The sequence below is a fragment of the Sardina pilchardus genome, chromosome 6, assembly GCF_963854185.1.
Source record: "Sardina pilchardus chromosome 6, fSarPil1.1, whole genome shotgun sequence".
Taxonomy (NCBI): Eukaryota; Metazoa; Chordata; class Actinopteri; order Clupeiformes; family Clupeidae; genus Sardina; species Sardina pilchardus.
The window spans coordinates 23,796,856-23,816,253 of NC_084999.1; the positions used below are offsets into that span (position 1 = coordinate 23,796,856).

At 42.1% G+C, this 19,398-nt stretch overlaps 1 long non-coding RNA gene across 1 annotated transcript; it reads left to right on the forward strand.

Moving 5' to 3' along the window:
* Nucleotides 1-11,472: 11,472 nt before the first annotated feature.
* LOC134082129 (uncharacterized) lies at nucleotides 11,473-12,013 on the forward strand. The gene is made up of 4 exons (XR_009939572.1): nucleotides 11,473-11,559; nucleotides 11,636-11,699; nucleotides 11,780-11,818; nucleotides 11,896-12,013. It is a non-coding gene; the product is annotated as an uncharacterized LOC134082129 (long non-coding RNA).
* The last annotated feature ends 7,385 nt before the right edge of the window (nucleotides 12,014-19,398 follow it).

Here is a 19,398-nt window from a genome sequence, read left to right on the forward strand (position 1 = left end):
GTTTTCAGCCCCACAAATTTACATATGACATTATTTAGGCTCAAAGATCAATTTGTAATGGTCAAAAAATGCGTTCTATGACTCCTTTAATGCATAGGTTTGTTGATCAATTACCTGCCAAGGATTATTTTAGGATTTAGCTTAGCTGTAGTTTAGCCTTACCAGCTAAGTCATTTGGTACTGCCACGTCCTTTCTGTGATAACTGATACTTTTGAATAAATCAATTGAAACTCTGAGTGCAGCAGTGACAACTTTTATTATAAACACAAAGTGCATCAAGTCAAGTGTTTGCGTGGAGGGGGACATAGAAAAGTGGCACATGTAAGAACACTTGTGAGACATCTGAACAGGTTGATGTTATGAGGCTTCGTGCCGACGGCAAACCACAGCCAACGAGTGGCGTCCAGCTGCAGCCTGCACTGTCAGGCCCCTCCTGCACTCTCAGGCCCTGCACTGTCAGGACCGGAAGTGATGTGTTTTTCATGTGTCCCCAGTTCCGCGAAGATGAGAGGTTTATAAAGCGAGACGATTCATAAGTAACTAGACAATCTTTGTAGATACGTTTGGCTAAGTAAATTGGGAAGTTCGCGATGGCATCACGAGAATGAATCTATTAGATCGTGATACCATCACGTTTTGTTTGTTTACCTATAGAGCTCCCCAGTCCCGCCCACAGCCTTGTCCGGAAGTAAAAATCCAATACAATTTCTCCATTGACAATTGGAGAATAAGCCATAACATCGTAACCGTCCATGGTAGACTTAAAACCAGCTACGATGTGACTAAGCGATTATACCTGCTCATATAGATGTCAAAAGATAATGGGGGCATCAACCTTGTTTTGAGAAAACAATGCTTTATTCACGATTTAACGAGAGAGTACTACACTACCCGACACCCTAACGTGTAAAACTGGTGAAAGCAGAGCCTTTGATTGGTAGAGATCGCCGTTGCCATGGCAATGCCAAACAAACTGTACTCAGCTTTTCCCGCGCCTATCGTCCAGCTTCGTCTCGCTGGAACTTCAAAACTTAAAATGGCTGCAGGGCTGATCAGGACCGATGTGTGGTCTTCCGGAAAATAACGGTTTTCTCATCTTGAAGGTTGAATTTACTCAATGGAAACGGTAGGAAGTAATCATCTTCTTTTCTCAGATTAATATGGAACCATGTTAAACTATCTTTAGGCTGCAAATGTTGGAAATGTGTGTACGTTTGCAAAGCATCCTGGGATTTGAGTTCTCTATCTCGGAATTTAAGATATGTACACAGTCTTGTACCTTTCGCTTTTTTTACATTTTCTGTTCATTTTTTCACTCGAAATTATAAGTTATATGCTTATGAGTCACATCGTAGCTGGTTAGCCTAAGGCATGGTCTAAAACTCTTTATATCCGAATTTTTCCAGAAGTCAATGGGAGAAATGAATGAGAATTTTACTTCCGGACAAGCACCTCTCTCGGAGGAGGGGCGGGACTGGGGAGCTCTATAGCAACGGTTGCAATGCGTGGCTGGTTGAAATGAATGAGAGCGTCTCACGGAAATTCGTGATGGCATCATGAGATATTAACTTAAAGATCGTGATACCATCAGCTTATATTTATTATGGCTTCAATGTGAACTTTGAGATATGCTTATGTTCTCACTTGAACGCTTTGCATCGTCCTTTTCACAAATGCACCATATTTTTAAGCAAATAAAGTTGTTTACTTAAGATTACTGAGCGTTTTATCAACGCAAAAATATTCTCGCTGCACCGGTAGGGACTCGGTGAGACGTGATCCCATCTTGCCGTGAGACTGGGTTGTTGTTTGTACAAACATTCAACATCCAAAACTATAACTGAAAAACGTCGACACTGACAAATGTAATACACTTTGCTCATTTGTGCTACGTTATAAAAATAAAACGCAGACACTGATTAGAAGATGCACTTGCTAATTTGTGCTTCATTCTCAACGATCATTGAAAAACTACTTCCTCGTGATAGCACGTGACTACGCTTGGTTTCCGGTCCTGACAGTGCAGGCTGCAGCTGGACGCTCGTGCAGCCAACAGCACCACTTGTAGCCTACGATAATGCTTAATGAAAACACAACTGCATGTTAGTATTGCTAGTACTGTCCCTCCTTCGTTTGTATACAGTACAATGTGGGAACGTTAGCATGTTTACATATGTCATAACATGTTTATGATCGCAATGAACGGTAATGTTACTCAACCGTATAATAATAACATTAATTTGTAAAGCCTTCGTGTGCATGGAAGACGTTATAACGCCGCATTACAGCATAGGACATTCATATGTGCCATGTTAAAGAGAAATATATATTGTAAAGCATTTCAAATGTGAAAAGAACATAATTGCAACAATCACAAGAGAATGCATCAGATTAAGAACCCTTGTAAGACCAGGACACAGAACACAACATGCGTACTGAATGAAGTGCCATTTCAAGAAGCCCTTGTAAGACCAGAACACAATACAAAAAAAAATATATGTAAAAAACCAACAAACTATGTACAATATGTACAGTATTTACAGGGGGGGAGAGGGGCGCACCATGCAAGTGTCCGTCCTCGGGAGGGGGGGAGGGCAGAGTGGAGAGGGGTGCACCACACAAGTGTCCGTCCTCACATCTCCATCTCTGATGCCACCTGGAGCGACACCGTTTCCCGGCACTTGTGACAGTACCATGCACCCTCTGGTACCACACTGACCCCCAGGCACTCAGTGTGGTACCAGAGGGTACACATGTCACACCGTACCCACTCGTGAAAATCACGGGAGGACTCAGGCGGAGCCATGTCCTTCCACAAAGTGCAATACTGCTCTGGGTCCTCCCGTGCAGCACGTAGTGCCGCCTGCCTCTCCTCCCGCCGCTGTCTTGCAGCCTGCTGCGCTGCCTGCTGTGCTGCCCGTGCAGCCGCCCGCTCAGCCTGCTGGGCTGCCACTTGCTGCTGCCGGAGCCGTCGCTGCGCCACCCTCTCTCGCTGTGAAGATGCAATACCAGACAATTTCATGAAAAAGCACAGAGAGAGCAACACAAGCAAATTTGAGCAATGGATTTAATGACGACTAAGGTTAGCAGGCAATCGGAGGAGGAGGGGGACTAATGAACGGCAAATGTGAGTTACACCGAGTTTTCAGATTTTTTTTTGTAACTCCCGCCTCTGTGTACAACGCAGGCTTCTGATTTGCTCTGAGTGGTTCAAATTTGCATAAAGTTGGGAGATTGCCAACTTTGATTCGCCCCATGAGGCGAATTCGCTTCATCTCGCCCTACCGGAGCGAATTTCGCTTCCCTGTTCATTTTCAATGGGTGCGAGGCGAAATTTAACTTGTGTGGAAACCCACCGTCAGACTTCCAGAGGCTCCGCAACATGGATCCCGCTGCTCTATTTTTTTTGTGGGAACACCTAAACCGGCAAAACTTTTAGCCATCCTCACAGCAAAGTTTGTTCTCATAATTTTAGCATAGGCAACGTTAAGGTTAGATATAAGGATTGTGCGATACCGATAGCTCACCTAAGTTAATACAATTGGCATAACATTTTGTTTAATGTAGTTGTGCGTGGCTGGTGTTGGTAGCGTAGCTCTGAACTTATCACTAATTGGTAAAACGTATGCTAGTCTACAAAACAGTCTATGTAGAATTGTTTCAGTAGATACATCTAATTTGTGTAGTGTTCTTGTTAGCCCTATCACTGTACAAAGATACAGGATCCTCAAACAATATAAGACCTACTCTCTGGCGACAATTCATCATGACAGTAGTGCACTGTGAAGATTGCCGGGTAAGCCTCACCACAGTGTTCTTTATTTCAGTTAGCCTATTAGCTGGTTTCATTGTCATCGACCTCAATGCAATTCAAACCAGCTAATAGGGTAACTGAAATAAAACCATGTCAATCTCTTGGTATGGTGAAGGGTATGTGTTGATGTGGGGTTATTTTAATTCCAAAGGCCATGGGGACCTTTATCATAGTGTCCTGGATATATGAAATAACAAAAAAATAAAACAAAAAAATCTATGGGAATTTTAACACATACTTAGGTTAACATAGGCGTTCCAATACTTATGACCCCTGTATTTTAACGAAAACATTAATTTATTTGCGCTACATTATTCATTCACAAAGAAAATTTATGTCCTTAAAGCTGCCGTTGGCAGCATTTTTTTTTAAAAGTCATATTAGCTTAAACTGTCATGGGATTCTGAAGGTATAATATTAAATAGGCTGTTTAGGAAAAATCCTGAATGCTCTAGCTCCCTCTGAAGCCTGTAATCGTGCTTGCAAAAATTCACGTTAGGGGGGAGGAATCGCTATCTGTCAGCAGGGTTGCCAGATGGGGCGGTTTCACGCCCAATTGGGCAGTTCTGCAATCTATTTTGCGGGCAAAAATAGGGTTGGGCGGGTAGATAAAAATTGGGCTGGTTTTGGATCATTTCGGTGGGTTATGTTGCCGAAACACCGGTACTTTGTCTTCCTAATTTGTGTGTGTTGATGGCTGCAGGAAACGCTGTTGTGCATGAACATCAGAAATGTCTAGGAGAAAATAGCTTTCGAGGACGCTACTGCGCTACTTGATTAATAAAAGAGCTTAGCTACAGAAAGGTTACTTGGTTTTGTAAATAGCGACGTTACCGTCAAGCTACTGAAAAATTTAGTTAAGCTAGTAGCGTTGCTACAAGTACAGGTAGCGACACTACTGCCCATCACTGGTTTGGTGAATTTACGCTATATCCCAAAATGGAACACACTGACTACTAGGGAAATAAAGCTAACGACATGTACACTAATACATCTGGCGTAATAATCAAGGTTAGTTGCAAACGTACCATGGGCGCAGTGATATCACGCACTACTACTGCTTGTTGCCTATGGGGACTATTTTCAGATATCACTGCGCCCAAGGTACGTTTGCAACTTCCCTTGATTATTTTGCCAGATGAGAGTGTAGTTCCATGTCAAAACAGCCTAGAAAAGCCAGGTTTCACTTTCAGTTGGTCTTATTGGACTAACTTGAGAAGAGAAGGTTTGCATGGGGAAATTAGCGGAAATCTTAGTCACTTTTAAGCATGATGCTAGCAGGCGAGAAGCTAATGGTCTAATCTGATTCAATGATCTATACTAGGCTGAAGCTAAAAATTGTATCGCCAGACTCACAGAATGGCTGGATGAACGGGAAAAGGGTAAATATCGATTGTTTTGCTCGAGGGGAGGTGGAAAATTAGCTTATTTCCAAAAATGGAATATTCCTTTAATTTGTCTGCTGCCGCTGTGCTCCTATGGAAATACTCCACATTCCCCTTCACCTTCACCACAGTGGGCCCCAGCACACTCAGCCCAGCCCTCACGATCAGGTTCAATGTGTGGGCAAAACAAGGCAAGTGTCTCCAAGATGTTTTCCGGACAGCTATGGTCATGTTGGCAGCATTGTCAGTCACACAGGCTACTACCTTTTCACCGAAATCCCATTCAGCCGCGATTCTTAGCAGATTTTCTGCTAAATTGTCAGCTGTGTGCCTGTTACTGATTTCGTAACAATTTAGCAGACAGCTGATCAGTTAAAATGTTTCGATGAAGTGGCATGTCACTGACATGAAGCTGATGGTAGCCCTCGATGTCCAGCAGTCTGTCGCATGCCCCACTCTCTCTGCTGTTTTAGTGGAGTGACATCACTGGTACATGTCAGGCATAAATCATGCAGAAATAGTTTTCCTACCAAGCAGGATTTAGGATGGATTTAGGGCCTTTGTTCAAATCTCTTTGCAGGTCTTTCATTTTAGGTACCTCAGTGACCTTGGCCCTAGCAGTACCAAGATCGAATTCCTGGTGGCCTTGCTCTCCTATGGTTGTCTCCTCTCCTTGAACTGGAATTGCAACTATTTGACATGTACTATAACACATGTTTGATGTAGTGTTTGATACAAGTTTACCCTTTGAACTGAAAATAAATAAATAGAAAAAAAGCACCAGAAATTGTTCTGTCCAATACAGGTCTTATAATATGTATTCCTTTAGGAGGATTTGGGCAGTTGATGATAGTTGGTGGTGTCTCAGTCAGTCGTTTCCTCTTGTTCTATAAAAGTGATAGTAGTATGTAGTACTGTGTGTGTAGTATGCACCTGAACACCTGTTTCATTTCATGTTTGCATCCAGTATGGTAATGGGATGCCCCTGCATTAGTTGTAATGCTTCATGGCAGTGATATGAGTTATTTGCCATTAGTGCATGCTTCTATAGCTCATCCCTTGTCAAGACATTTCCAGTGGTATGTGGTATGTTGGGGTTGAAATGATCCTCACAAACCCCATATCCCCAGCTGTGAGATGAGATCATTTGTGGTTATGGTAAGAGAAAGGTCTGCCCTTCTTATATTGATCAGCCATCTCTTTTTTCTACACATATACAGTATATGGGTACTGTGACTAAAAGCACAATATTAATAAGTACAACATTGCCAAGGTGAAAGCTCCACTAACCTCCTGAGACCCGGGGAAAAAAAAGTTTTAATTTTGAGATTTTTTTTAGATGATTTAAGTATTTTGGTCTAAAGAAACATGCTGCAGCAAAAAAAATTCCAAAAATGTTCTTAGTTGCTGAGTTATGAGATGTCCTCTGCAAAGGACATCGGAACTATCCGAATGTCCTATCCCTATGGGAATAGTAATAGTATTGCATTAAAGTCAATGGAGTGTTAGGGTATGTGAGATATTACAGGCAAATAGGTGGCCAAGAAAGGCTTTGCTCCCCCTCAAGTGTTTTTAACATAGCTTTCAGAGATGGCTACTATAATGAAGTGTTGCCATAATGGCTGAATAAGCATTCAGACGGCAATAATAATGAGCCTGGCTCATCGGTGTTGCAGCCAGTCTGCATACATGGCACACTGTAGAGCTAGGTTTTAGGTTTGGAGGGGTTACTACACTCTTCCTTTAATCAACATGTGTTGAAGAAGTGCAATGGCTTGCTGTGAGGGCATCAGAGAGTATACACCATGATAGGGACTCTCATTATTTGACCTCTGACCCCTGTGCCAAAGACCCAAGAGACGAATGAAACGTTAGTGTTCAGGGCATCCTAGGATGGCAGAGGTACACTAAAGGGATGCTTGATGGATAAATTGTAAATGTGAAAGCACTTTTAGGAGTGGCAAATAATCATTTACAGGTAAATGGAGTAATCAGTTACCCAAAATACAAATTGGGTAATGTACATTGAGGCAAATTCACCTACGATGTACTTATTTCTTAATAAACCTTAAAGTTCTAGCTTACACACTGCTTCTGGAGCTGTATTGTACCTTAAGGGATCCCCTTTTATCCTGTATCTCCTTTTATTTATTAGAAATAAGTAGAAAAGACCTTGTTGTCTCACTCAACCCTCTGCCTTCTAAAACATAGAAATTGGTTAAAAAGCAGGGGTACTGAGTCCCGATGTCCACTACAGGGGACATTGAACAAAAGTTATGTTTTGAAGGTGTTAGAATTGTTGAATCTTTCTGAAATTTCTCTGAATTCAAGTTGAGACTGTCATTTTTATGACACAAAATGGTCAATTACCTCTGTTGCTGCCATGAAATGAAAAAAATTCAATAGCCGCCATTTTGAAAACTAAATGTGTGAAATCTGTTAACCCAACCCACATAATTGTGGTATCACCAGAAAGCCCAGGATGTCCTCTTGAGAGTACAAAAGGATTTGAATAGTTGGCATGAATGGTATTTCATTTATAAGACTCAGACTGATGTCCCATACAGAGGACAAAAATGAATGGCCGGGTCTCATAAGGACACACCAGTTCAAAAACGGGATGAGCCTGAGGACGAGGAAGACATAGCGAGAGAAATGACAATTCAGGAAGAGATCCTGGCGCAGGCAATGATGGAGAGAGAGGCGCAGCTGAACGGGGAGGAAGAGAAGGCTGACAAGGTGAAGCAGCAGAAGCTCTTCAAACATCTTCAGAACCAGCACCAGCAAAACCAGAACCTTCTGGAGGAGAGGAGGAACTATGAGGAGAAGAAGGTATAATAAGGAGAAGAAAAAGTTCCCTCAGAAGATGTTGAAAGAAGAGGCCAAAACTGAACTTTGGGGACAAGTCACGGCAGAGGGGATGAGGCCAGAGTCGAACGAGTGATGGGAGGAAAGTCAAATGAACTTCACACAGGAACATGAGGAAAGGATTAGAACTCAGAAAACCAGGAAGAGTATAAGGAGCCAGCATAGACAGTAAAAGATATGGACAGAGCTATCACGTAGACGGCAGCAGAGACCGAGGAAGCAAATTTCAACGTTTTTTTTAGGTCTTCTTATTCCGTCATAGGTCTCCTGCGCAGGCTCAGGTGTCGTACATGTGACGTAGGCACGTAGTCTGACCGAGTCTGACCTATGGCGACGCTTTACTACTCTATGGACGCATGCGCATTTTCACGTTAGCATTGACTTCGGAAAAACGTTAATTACTCAGCCGATAAGACCGTTACGAGATTATTATGTCAATTTCACAATGTAGTATGTACCCCGACAATAGAAAATGTTCATATAAAGGCTTAAAACGCTTCAGCTCTAACGTAATTTGATGTCAAAGTGGCGCTTACGCCCCATAGGATTCAATGGAATGGCCAGCTAGCCACGGTCTTCTCGTTAGCATGGCGGCCGCCATACTGTCTACACTCTCAGAACGTTCGCTGCCCCCTTGGGAGCCAGGAGAGACCGAGGCAAGAACATTCTCAGCCTGAGCAGCACAGACCACACACCAAGGGTAAACGCACAGAGAAAGGAAAAGAGGACACAAACATGTCTCAGGCTAAAAGGAGGAAGACACGTCAAGCAATGGGGAAGCAGGAGAAATACCTCAGGTAAAGTGCCAGGAGTAGACAACGTTTTGTTATCAGGGGAGACACGTTGATGAAGGCGTTCACCGCTGTTGTGACATTTTTTTGCCAACCGTTTTGCCGTTGTGTTCGCCTGTCAGAATGTTGTTGTTGCACTTGAATGAACGGGAATGTTATGCGCAATGCCCAAACATTCGTAGTGTATTTGTGCATTAGACAGCCAGAGAAAGCAGGAAGCCAGAGAAAAAGTGGAGGAGGAGATCTAGGGTAGCCTGATTACCATCGACTTTCAAAGGCTCTGCGAGACTTTAGTCTGACCAACAGCCTGTGCTAACACGGTTTCTCCAAGCACTGGTTGACCCACCTCCTTTAAGTGCCTCGATTTGCTACTGGTCGATGTCAGAAAGCGGTTTGCCGAGTTTAAACCAATAACAACACTCTTTCCGCTGCCTTGAACACGCCTCTACCCAGAGCCGTTGGAGCTGCTCAAAGTTGATTGGTTCTCGACCAAAGGGGGCAGTTCCGCAGATTTCGGGAACTCAGAAATCCTTCCCGATTAGCAGTTGACCAGACCAGCGACAGAAACAGCCTGAAGGCGTTACGTCACTGGGAGGGCGTGCCAGGCTAGATCTAGGGGACAAGAGGGCTCAAACAGGGGCTCTGCAGCGCCACAGGTTGGTGAATCGGTGGAAGGGTAGAGTGGGGGGAAACGCCCCCCTCGGGTAAAATACCCACCACCTTATTATTCCCGTTCACCCACTTTTAAAGATGCCTCCTAGAGCGTTTGCGCTATCGACGCGGTTCTAACACCCAAAAAACAGGCCCGATCCGTAGCTTGCTTGTAGATGTCGGATGGCTGCCAGTTGTCGTTTTGCTGGTATTCCCGTTTTCGGTCCCGGAAATGAATGGGGAATATATTTGTTTTGTATTTTTTTTGCAGCCTTTTTGTAGCATTGTTGACATAACAGAAGTTATTAGCTAAGTTAGCTAATCAACCTGGTTAGTATTGTTAGCATTTTTAACATAACTGTTAGAAATCATCAGCTAAGTTAGCTAATCAACCTGGTTAGCATAGTTAGCATTTTTGCAAGCCTATTCTTGCAGCTCCTCGGAAATGCACATTTCTAGTTTGTATTACAACCTCTATTACTGTTAGGCAGGGCTCCAGAGTGTGACCAATTTGGTCGCATATGCGGGCTAAAATTTTAAAAGTGCGTCTGCTGGTCGCACTGGTGCATCTGACGCTGCTCGGGCAACAGCATTCTTTCACAAGTTTTCATTGTAGACTATGCGTGCAACTTTACCAAACTGTATAGAAGTAAATCCCCTCTCCTTGGCCCGCTTTCTCTCCCTCTCTCGTGCGCGCTCAGTGGACACCCGCCCCTCGACATGCACATTCATAATCGTGAAAGCAATGACACATAGATGACTAGCTAAATTATAATTAAATCTGGTTAGCATCATAGCATACTACACAAATTTGATTAAAACTCTTGCATTCAAGTTGACTGATCGTCTCAATGTTTTCCAACTCCAAGACTTAAAAGGGCCTGTCCCAAGGAGAAAAAGCATTAGCCTACTTTGAAACTTAAACATACGTGGGGAACAGTCCAATCAGTAGACGATAATAAGCTAGCCAACTTTGTTTACAATATTTTGAGGCTTCAAGCTGACAGCTGAATTAAAGAGGCGGAATCATGAATGTTATGAATATCAGAAATTTCAGTATATAGAATATAAAGAATTATATTGTATACATACAGATATATAAATTGTTATAATTCTTTAAAAAAAATCTGTATATTCCTTATATTGTGTTTCAAATAAAGACAAGCTTTTTCTACGCCTTATTGTTAATAAAATCATTCACATTATATGAAAGAAGAGCGATAAAAAAAATGGCATTTTGGCCTTAAAGGCGATGAAATGAAAAATGTGGGTGCACCTACATTTTGTGCTGGTGCACCTAAAAAAAATAGCTAGGCGCACCCAGGGTTACCAATTCCGCTTATTGTAAGCTACTTTGGGCTTGCTTTTTTGTGAAGTCCCTTGGAAAAATCAGAAGTCGCGGGTTGCGGGTTTTTGGGCTTGTTTTTCCGAGTTGTGCCTTGTTTATAATTTGCTCTGTACACCGCCTCCCTTTGCCCTGTATACAATCTTGATGCACCACATACAATTCCTATGCACCACGCACAAACACAGCCTTTTTAATAACGTACCGAGGACCTCTCGCCGTTTTTTTTTTTTTTTTGGTCTTCGGTTGCTTGTTTTGGGCTTGTTTTCAGGGTCCATGTAGCTTATGTTCCTAGCTGGCAACACTGGCACCAGTGCAACCAATGCAAAAAGTTAGTCTGGAGCCATGTCATTGTCATCGTCCTCTTCATCCTCCTCATCATCGCTAAATGATGTTTGTGTGTGTGTGTGTGTTCTCTTGATAGGCCCTAGTGGTTCATCCGTGGTCCCCAGCACTAGCGCATCACTAAATTTCATTTGTATTACAACCTCTATTACTGTACTGTCATTGTCATTGTAGTGGGGTAGGCTCACCCCCTCTGAACCTCCCGTGCTGTCACGTCATTATTAGCTAATTACTTGTCAATCCCCCTGATTAGCAGCCGCTGCCAAAACACCTTTAAAAAGACCTGGAAGTACCGGTGAGTGACTGCGCTGGTAACTTTTGCTCTCCCCCCTCATTGAGATGGCTCCCTGTCTGTTGCGGTAGGTCTCAATCCTTAGCGGGTTGCGTTGGTTATTAACATTTTACATTTTATGAGCTTACCTTCTTGTTTTGTAGCTTCCTTGCAATGTCCGTCCTCCACCGTTCCCGTTGAGGGTATTCCTGCTCTTTGCCAGCTCAGGTATGCTTCTTAATGTTAGTTTATGCGACACCGTCGCTACAAGTTCACGCACACTGATTTATTTAACTATGTGCTTATAGTACGGATCTTTGACTTCGCCGCCATTGTCTCTGGAGCGGGTATGTAACGCAGCATTCCATGATAAAGACATATGATAAAAGGTGTTATTTTTGTAACTTTGGTCTGCATCTTGCAGGTGCATGTAGCCTGGTTGACTGGAGGGCCGGACTTCACGGGCGTTGCTGTTTTGTCTTACGATTTGGTTTCCGTCTAGTGTTCATCTCGTCTCCTTCGTCTCCTGTTTGTATCTGTGATTTCCTCGTGATCTTGTTTGTCTGGGTCTTTGTCCAGTGCCTTAGTACCCAATTCTATTGTTTTGTGGGGTTTTTGTTTGGGGGTTTTCTTTTGCTTTGGTTGGTGAGTTTGCCTAACTATAATACCTGCTGCATGTCGTCAGCCTCTCCGAGGCGCTGTGGCCTGATGTGCATCTCCCTCCATCTGTTTGCATGTGATTGTGTATGCGGGCTACTGTCGCTTTGCATGACTTAAGTTGTAGTTTTGTCAGTGTTGGCAAGTGTTGTTATTGTCCTTCATGTATTGTTGTAGTGTCTTCCTTGGTTTATGTATTATCTTCTGGTGCCTTAATTGTGTGTTTGTTTTATTTGTTTATTTGGCAGGTCGGGTGCTGCTTAGGGGAGGCTAGACACCTGGTGGTGGGACCCTATCACTGCATGCTTGCCTTGCTGTGCCGTGCCGTGCTGTGTGCTGTGCTGTGCTGTGCTGTGCTGTGCTGTGTGCTGTGCTGTGTTGGGCTGTGCGGTTCAGTGCACTGCTCGCAGCAGCTTGTTTAGAGATTCACTTCACCAAGTGTGTGTGTGTGTGTACACGTGTGGATTTTGGAACACTCCCATCAGTAGCGTGCCTCCCTCAGGTAAGCCCCACCTAGCTATATTCATTTTGAGAAGTGCAACCTTTATTGTTAAATTAAACCTCAGACTACAGTGTTAAATAAATATATTTTTACATTCTCTTAACCCATGCGAGTCTTCCAGGCCTCTTCCTCCAACAGGTCTTTAGCTCCCACCTCCCCTTTCCCCTTGTTTCTTCAATAAACTTTTATTCAATTGGAATTCACGTCTTCTGCGTATTGCATACGAACCTGTGTAGTTCATATATTCTACTGTGGTATTTCCCTGGGGGTAATTACAGTGATTGTCCTGGGGTGGCGTAGTCGGGCTATTGGTTGGGGTACATCCTGTTATCCCTCCCTCACACTGCTTTGTCACATCATCATCATCATCATCATCAGTACATTGCATGTTTGTATATGTATGTGCGTTCTTTTGACAGATTTTGGGGGTCTGTATTCTAATGTATTTCTTATTCCTTTTTAAAGGAAAGAGTCAATCACCCTCCAGTATTCTAGAAGAGCTGTTCCCTAAGCCACGAATACAACACAAGAGGCCAAGAAAGCGGGCAAGTGAATCATCCGCTGTGCTGACCTCCTCGCCATACAAAAATATGTTGGAAGAAAAGATATTTGCGCGACAATACAAAGGCATATAATACCAAAAAAAGTAAAAAGCAACAGTGCAACTCAAATGAAGAAAAAGAATGATGATGATACAGAATGCCTCTACTGTGGGGAGTGATTTTCAGTTAGTGGGGCATGTAGAATGTCCCATGAGATTCGAGGGGAGTTTATCTGTGAAATTTGCATGGATCGTGTGGCGCCCCTAAGTAGGTGACCACAGGTTTGTTTTATATTTGTTTATTTACTGTATTTATATTTACCTTATTCACTTAGAACGGCACTATGCCTAGTAGGACTTTTATTTTTATACTATAGAACTTTCAATGAGTGATGCAGACTGACGTTCCATCTGGGGTTGTTTTGAGTGGTGGACCCCCGCGGTCACTTCAGAAGCAACTTCGTGACTAAACACTAACATCGGTGTCTGTCTGCTCCTCATTCCGTTTCTCCCATAGACTGTATATATAGAACTGGACAGTGTGGCTGCATTCAGCAGTGTTCTATGGAATTGAAGCAACCGAGGCGACGCCATCTTGCAGCCAGTCTGAAGTACGCTTGCGCAGTAGGATTGGACGCATGCTGAGATCGGAGCAGACACGCCCACACAACGAGTGAATCACGCCCCTCACCGCACCGCGTCGACGCGCTTGCTGCTGAGAAGCTAAACTGTTTGTCAGTTCGTTCGTGTAGCAGGGCTGCACCCGTTGGTGAACTTTCTCTGGTAAATGTTACGTATGTAACACAAACCTCTTGTCTGTTAGTGAAATACACAACTTATATTTTGTATTGTAGCCACCAGTTTACTAGCTAATAACTTCATTTAAATAACGTAGGCCGTTATATTAACGTTGTCAGCTCAAAAGCCTTGCCAAGCACAGACATTAGCAGCTAGCTGCTACCGTTTACGTTAGCATAGATGCTAACGTTAGTAGCGATAGCTAGTTGGTTAAGTTAAGACTAACGTTAGCACACAGACGCTGACAATATGTTATGTTTGGCTCGGCCTATTTTGTTTTGCCGTTATCAAAAGGCTGTTTTAATATGCCACCTCAACATGGAGAGTGAATCTGTGTTTGGCGTAGCTGCTAGTTAATTTTAAACACAGCCTGCCTGTTGTCGTGCCCATTGGCAGAGTAATGAAATGTCCGCATTGAAAAACAAACGAATAGCTGCTAACGTTAGTTTCGCATTCTTAGTATGCTTACCAGTATGTGTTAACAGTAAAGGATCAGCTATAAAACTTTGCCTTTTCTTGTAGGTGGCATTTCCCATGTCCTTTCTCCAGTCCCCGGACGTCCATCTCATCCACTTTGACAGGAACAACCTCAGACATGTCGAGCGTGATATTGAAAGGTGTAGATTGCCTGAACAGTGTAGGACACTTGCTATGTTCATGATCATGAACATATTGTATCACATTTTAAACTTGCAGTATATCCCTGAACTCAAACTTAAAGGAATACGCCACCCAAAAATGAAATTAAGCTAGTCTCGGTCACCCCCAGAGTTAGAACAGTGAAAAAAACCCGGTTAAAATCCGTCCGGGCATTCTCCTGCTTTGGGAGCAGCGATGTTAGCTTTAGCTTAGAACAGTTGCTGTAGTTGAAGGGTGTCAGTGAGCACGTCCTCCAAAAAGTGACCGAGACGTCTACATTTTTTTCTAAATATATCTTGGGAGCCGTGTGTTCAAAACGAGTACAAATCATAATGCAAAATCGAACGAGACTATTACCTGGGCAGATCTTTACTTGGAACTATTTTCAGCCTCATCGCGGACGAAGCACCGCTAGCTAGGCGCAAAGTTCTCACGTAGCACCACTTGTAAACTCCCAACTAGCTTCGACTGGAACTTCACAAGACTGCTACGTGAGAACTTTGCGCCTAGCTAGCGGTGCTTCGTCGGCGATGAGGCTGAAAATAGTTCCAAGTAAAGATCTGCCCAGGTAATAGTCTCCACGGACTGAACGCACGGCTGCAAGCGGCTGAAGCTGCGGTCACGCACTGTCAATCAACGCCCTTTTTAGATTTGTTAAAATAACTTAAAAAATAATAATTTCCCAGAGAAAAGAAAAATGGTGTGTATTGAAGCACATTGAAAACTATTTTTTCGAATAACATGTTGTAAATATAAAATTAGTTTTAGGTGAGAAAAGTGACACGGAAAGTTGGCTACTTGCCCATTGAAATACATGGGGATGGGCGGAGCTACGAATTGTACTGCAGCCAGCCACCAGGGGGCTCTGGACTAGCGGTTGCTTCAATTCCAACGGACGACACACTGTCCAGGTCTATAGTTTCTCCTGTCTTACAGGTTAGTGCCGGGTAAACTGTCCTTCTTTGTTGCTGATTGTCAGCTCTGTATTGATGTTTGTCTGACAACCTATTTTTTATGTAAATTGAAACGTCATAACTTTAGTTTTACATTTAAATGTATGAGATCGCTAGCTGAGGTAAACTTTCAGTTGCCGTCTCGCGAGCTAGCTCTGGCGGCAAAGAGAAGTAGCCTACTAGACGTTAGCCGCCGTCTTTTAGCTAACTGGCTCATAGGAATAGTATTGAGTCATGTATTTGACAGTTAGCCTTGCATAGTAAGTTAGCACACTCGGTTTTTCAAGATTGTTATCTTACGATGTTTAACGAGCACATTTAAAGCTGACACACACTGGTTTTTATATATTACGATAATCGAGTTCATTGAGTATTTGTGTTATGAGACACGGGATAATAAACGAGAGTATAACATTTTGACAAAGGTTTAAAGATACGGTTATATGAGTGAATACACGGTTTTAAAGAAACAGCAATTTTGTTAATGTTAAAGATGCACTGATTTGAACATATAAGCTACAGTTTAATGATTATAGATATTGATAACTTGATTTAATGATTTATTCGAATTACATGAATGTTTAATATAGTCATGAATACTGGAGTGAATGATATTTGATTTGAATGTGAGTGGGTTACATGTAGCCTAGTATTTAGCACTGAGTGCCTTAATGAGAAACTGTTTTGTCTGTGTGTAGCCTATGTTCAGTATGGAGAGTGTCATAGTGGTCTGCCAGACAGTTTTCATTTAAAGTAATGGTATAGCCATTTAATATTGCACAATTCAAGCAAAGTAGCCTTTTATTCATTGATGTAAACATGATTAGTATTGTAACAGTAATTTAACTTGTGGTATTTTATCAGTATTGATATGGATGTTAGTTATGGGTCAATGTAATGTAATGTATGAATGGAATTGTATTTGTATTGACATGTCACACCATAATACGCTTGTATTTGGGCTTTAAAAACAGCCATTGATGATTCAAAGTATATTTTATTGATTGATTGTTATTTAATAAATCAGAAGCAACTTCGTGACTAAACACTAACATCGGTGTCTGTCTGCTCCTCATTCCGTTTCTCCTGTCTTACAGGAATATTTATTATTTGTTGCCACGGTCCTGACCGGGACTTGTAACAATAACAATGAATAGCTACATGTATGAATGAATGTTTATTTATTTACTTATTTATGACACACATATATAATATTAAAGATATGTATTGACTAATGACAACATATTTGTTGTTTGCATGGTTTAGTCATATGTTATGTCATTGTAACACTTGTGTGCTAGGCAAGTGCTATAATTAATTAATAAATAATGAGTAATGTTGTTACTGGACCAGTATTAAGGCCTATTCGGACGGGATTAGTTTTATGGGGTGACATCAGGTAAAGTAATAATTACCAGGTAATGTAGTCCCGTCCGGACGCGCCATGTCAGTAAACATAACGGAGTATGTCGGTGACATTTACAGACACTTTTACCTTCCGTAAAACGGTCCGGAGAAATTACCTTAGGTAAAATTAATCCCGTGCGAACGCGACCCTCTGTAAAGATGTCTGTAATATTTCGTCACATCCTGATTTGAAAACAATTCCACCATAGTCTGAATGAAAACATAACATGTTGTGCAGCTCATAATAGGACGTTAGCTAGTTTGCCTATTAGCTTGATATTGTTAGCCATTTCAAACTACTTATGGCATAACATAAAGCTAACGTTTGCTAGTTTAACCAACTTGTGTAGTCTTTCAAATCTGAAAATGCCGCACGTACCTGACGCAAGTATCACGTGCACGGCGACGAAGATGTGACGGCAGAACGTAAACGTAGTTACTCCTCCCATGTCAGGTAAAATAACAGAGATGTTTAGTCCCGTCCGAATTGGACATTTATATTACAGAGGTCATATGATAAACCTGCATTACTCTACGTCCCCCCATAAAACTAATCCCGTCCGAATAGGCCTTTAGGATAATACAGTGCTACCCCCTGTTGCGTGAGCGGTGTATTGCGTTTTGCCATTGCCCGCGTTGCTTGCGTTCGCTGTGTACAGTATGACGGGGCAGTCACACGCTTGCGTCCGCCAACGTATGCCTCATTTTGTCACATTTCCATAAACGCGAACTGATTGGTTTGTCAGTGTTCGAAAATTTGCATACACGGAATTTCATTGGCTGGCGCTTGCGCGATCCGTCAAACATTGAACATTTCTCAACTTTTTAGCGGAGGCAACGTATCTCAGGCAACGCATCGGACCCACAATTCAGTGCGGCATGAAATGAAGTCCAGCCAATGTAAAGTGAATGGGAAAACAACGGACGAACGTTGGCGGACGCAAGCGTGTGACTGCCCCGTGAAAGGGAGCCCGTCACTCGCGTAGCTAACGTTGCTTGTTTGCGTTGCTCGCGTTGACTATGTAAGCGCCCTTAGGCTACTAGGTTCGATGAGTGGTGTATTGCATAAGAGAAAGAGACATGAGACATGCAAGTTTGTATAAATAAGCCGACAGTTTACTGAATGAAGAATAAATACTAAGTAGGTCAGTAGTGAGTAGAATAAAATGTTTCAATAAACAATCAATATCAATAAATATACAGTACAAGATATTTCAATAAATGGATCAATAAATATTCACAGTGCAATATGTAATAAATGCCTTCAGTTTAATCTAGTTGGATATCTAGATTAAATGGATTTAAATAAGTTTAAATATGAGTTTGTTCTAGTTATCTTTTGAGACCGGTCTGTTATAAATAGTTTGTCTTAGGAACAGTTGCTTTAGCTATTTTCCAACTATTTGTTTTTATCTGCTTCTTGTTTCTTTTGAGTTAACTCTAATTTCTTTAGGGGAAGAGGTAAGTATTTGTAATGTCTAAGTTAGTGTGATTATTTCACTTTATAGAATCTAACTTTTTCTTTACAGGTCAAGGGTAAGTATTTAAATATTCCTTTTGTTTGTTCTTTTGCTTAACTATTGTTATTCTGTTTCACTTTGACAGGAAAACATAAAAGAAAACTTAAAACACATTAAAACCAGTTAACATTCATACATTCACACATCACAAGTTTATATATTCTATTCAAAGGCCTTAAATATCTGTGTTGCAACACTTTAACTAATTCAGTTCAGAGGATCCGTTCAATTAAATTCGTTGAGAGTTCATATCCAGTGTGGTTCCAGTATGAGTACGCTATATCTCCAGTGTGAGTATACTAAAGCTCCAGTGTGGTTCCAGTATGAGTAGGCTATATCTCCAGTGTGAATATACTAAAGCTCCAGTGTGGTTAACGTGAGTTAAGATCAAACCGTGCGTTGTTTCAGTTCAGTTCTTTCCGTTAGATTTCCTTGGGTAGGCTCGCCATCTACAGTGGGTACGGGTTGAGAATGCACCTTCTCCCGCGGGACTCCCGAAGAGATCCCGCAGGCCGTCAAGCCGATTTTTTTCGAGGCTAAGGCAATGTACCCAAACAACCACCAAGTGGCAGAAAGTTTCATCCCGCATTTCAACCGCATTTAATGATGAAGACCGCATATCCGTCAATAGTCGACTCCTTAATCTCATTTAATCATTAAAATGAAGGTGATGACTGGCGAAATTATTCAAACGACTTTTTAATAAACCATTGTTGAAATGAATGAAAATGGTTATAGAAAATCGCCTAGGCTACAGCCTAACGCCGACACAGCTGATTCTTTGATTGATTCTAAGCTGTTTTGATGTAGGGGATGGGTAAACTGGCGCGCTACAAACATGCTTCCAATCAAATGTAATATTAGTAGGACTAGCCTACTTAGACACTTTAGTCATAGGCAACGTTGCCAT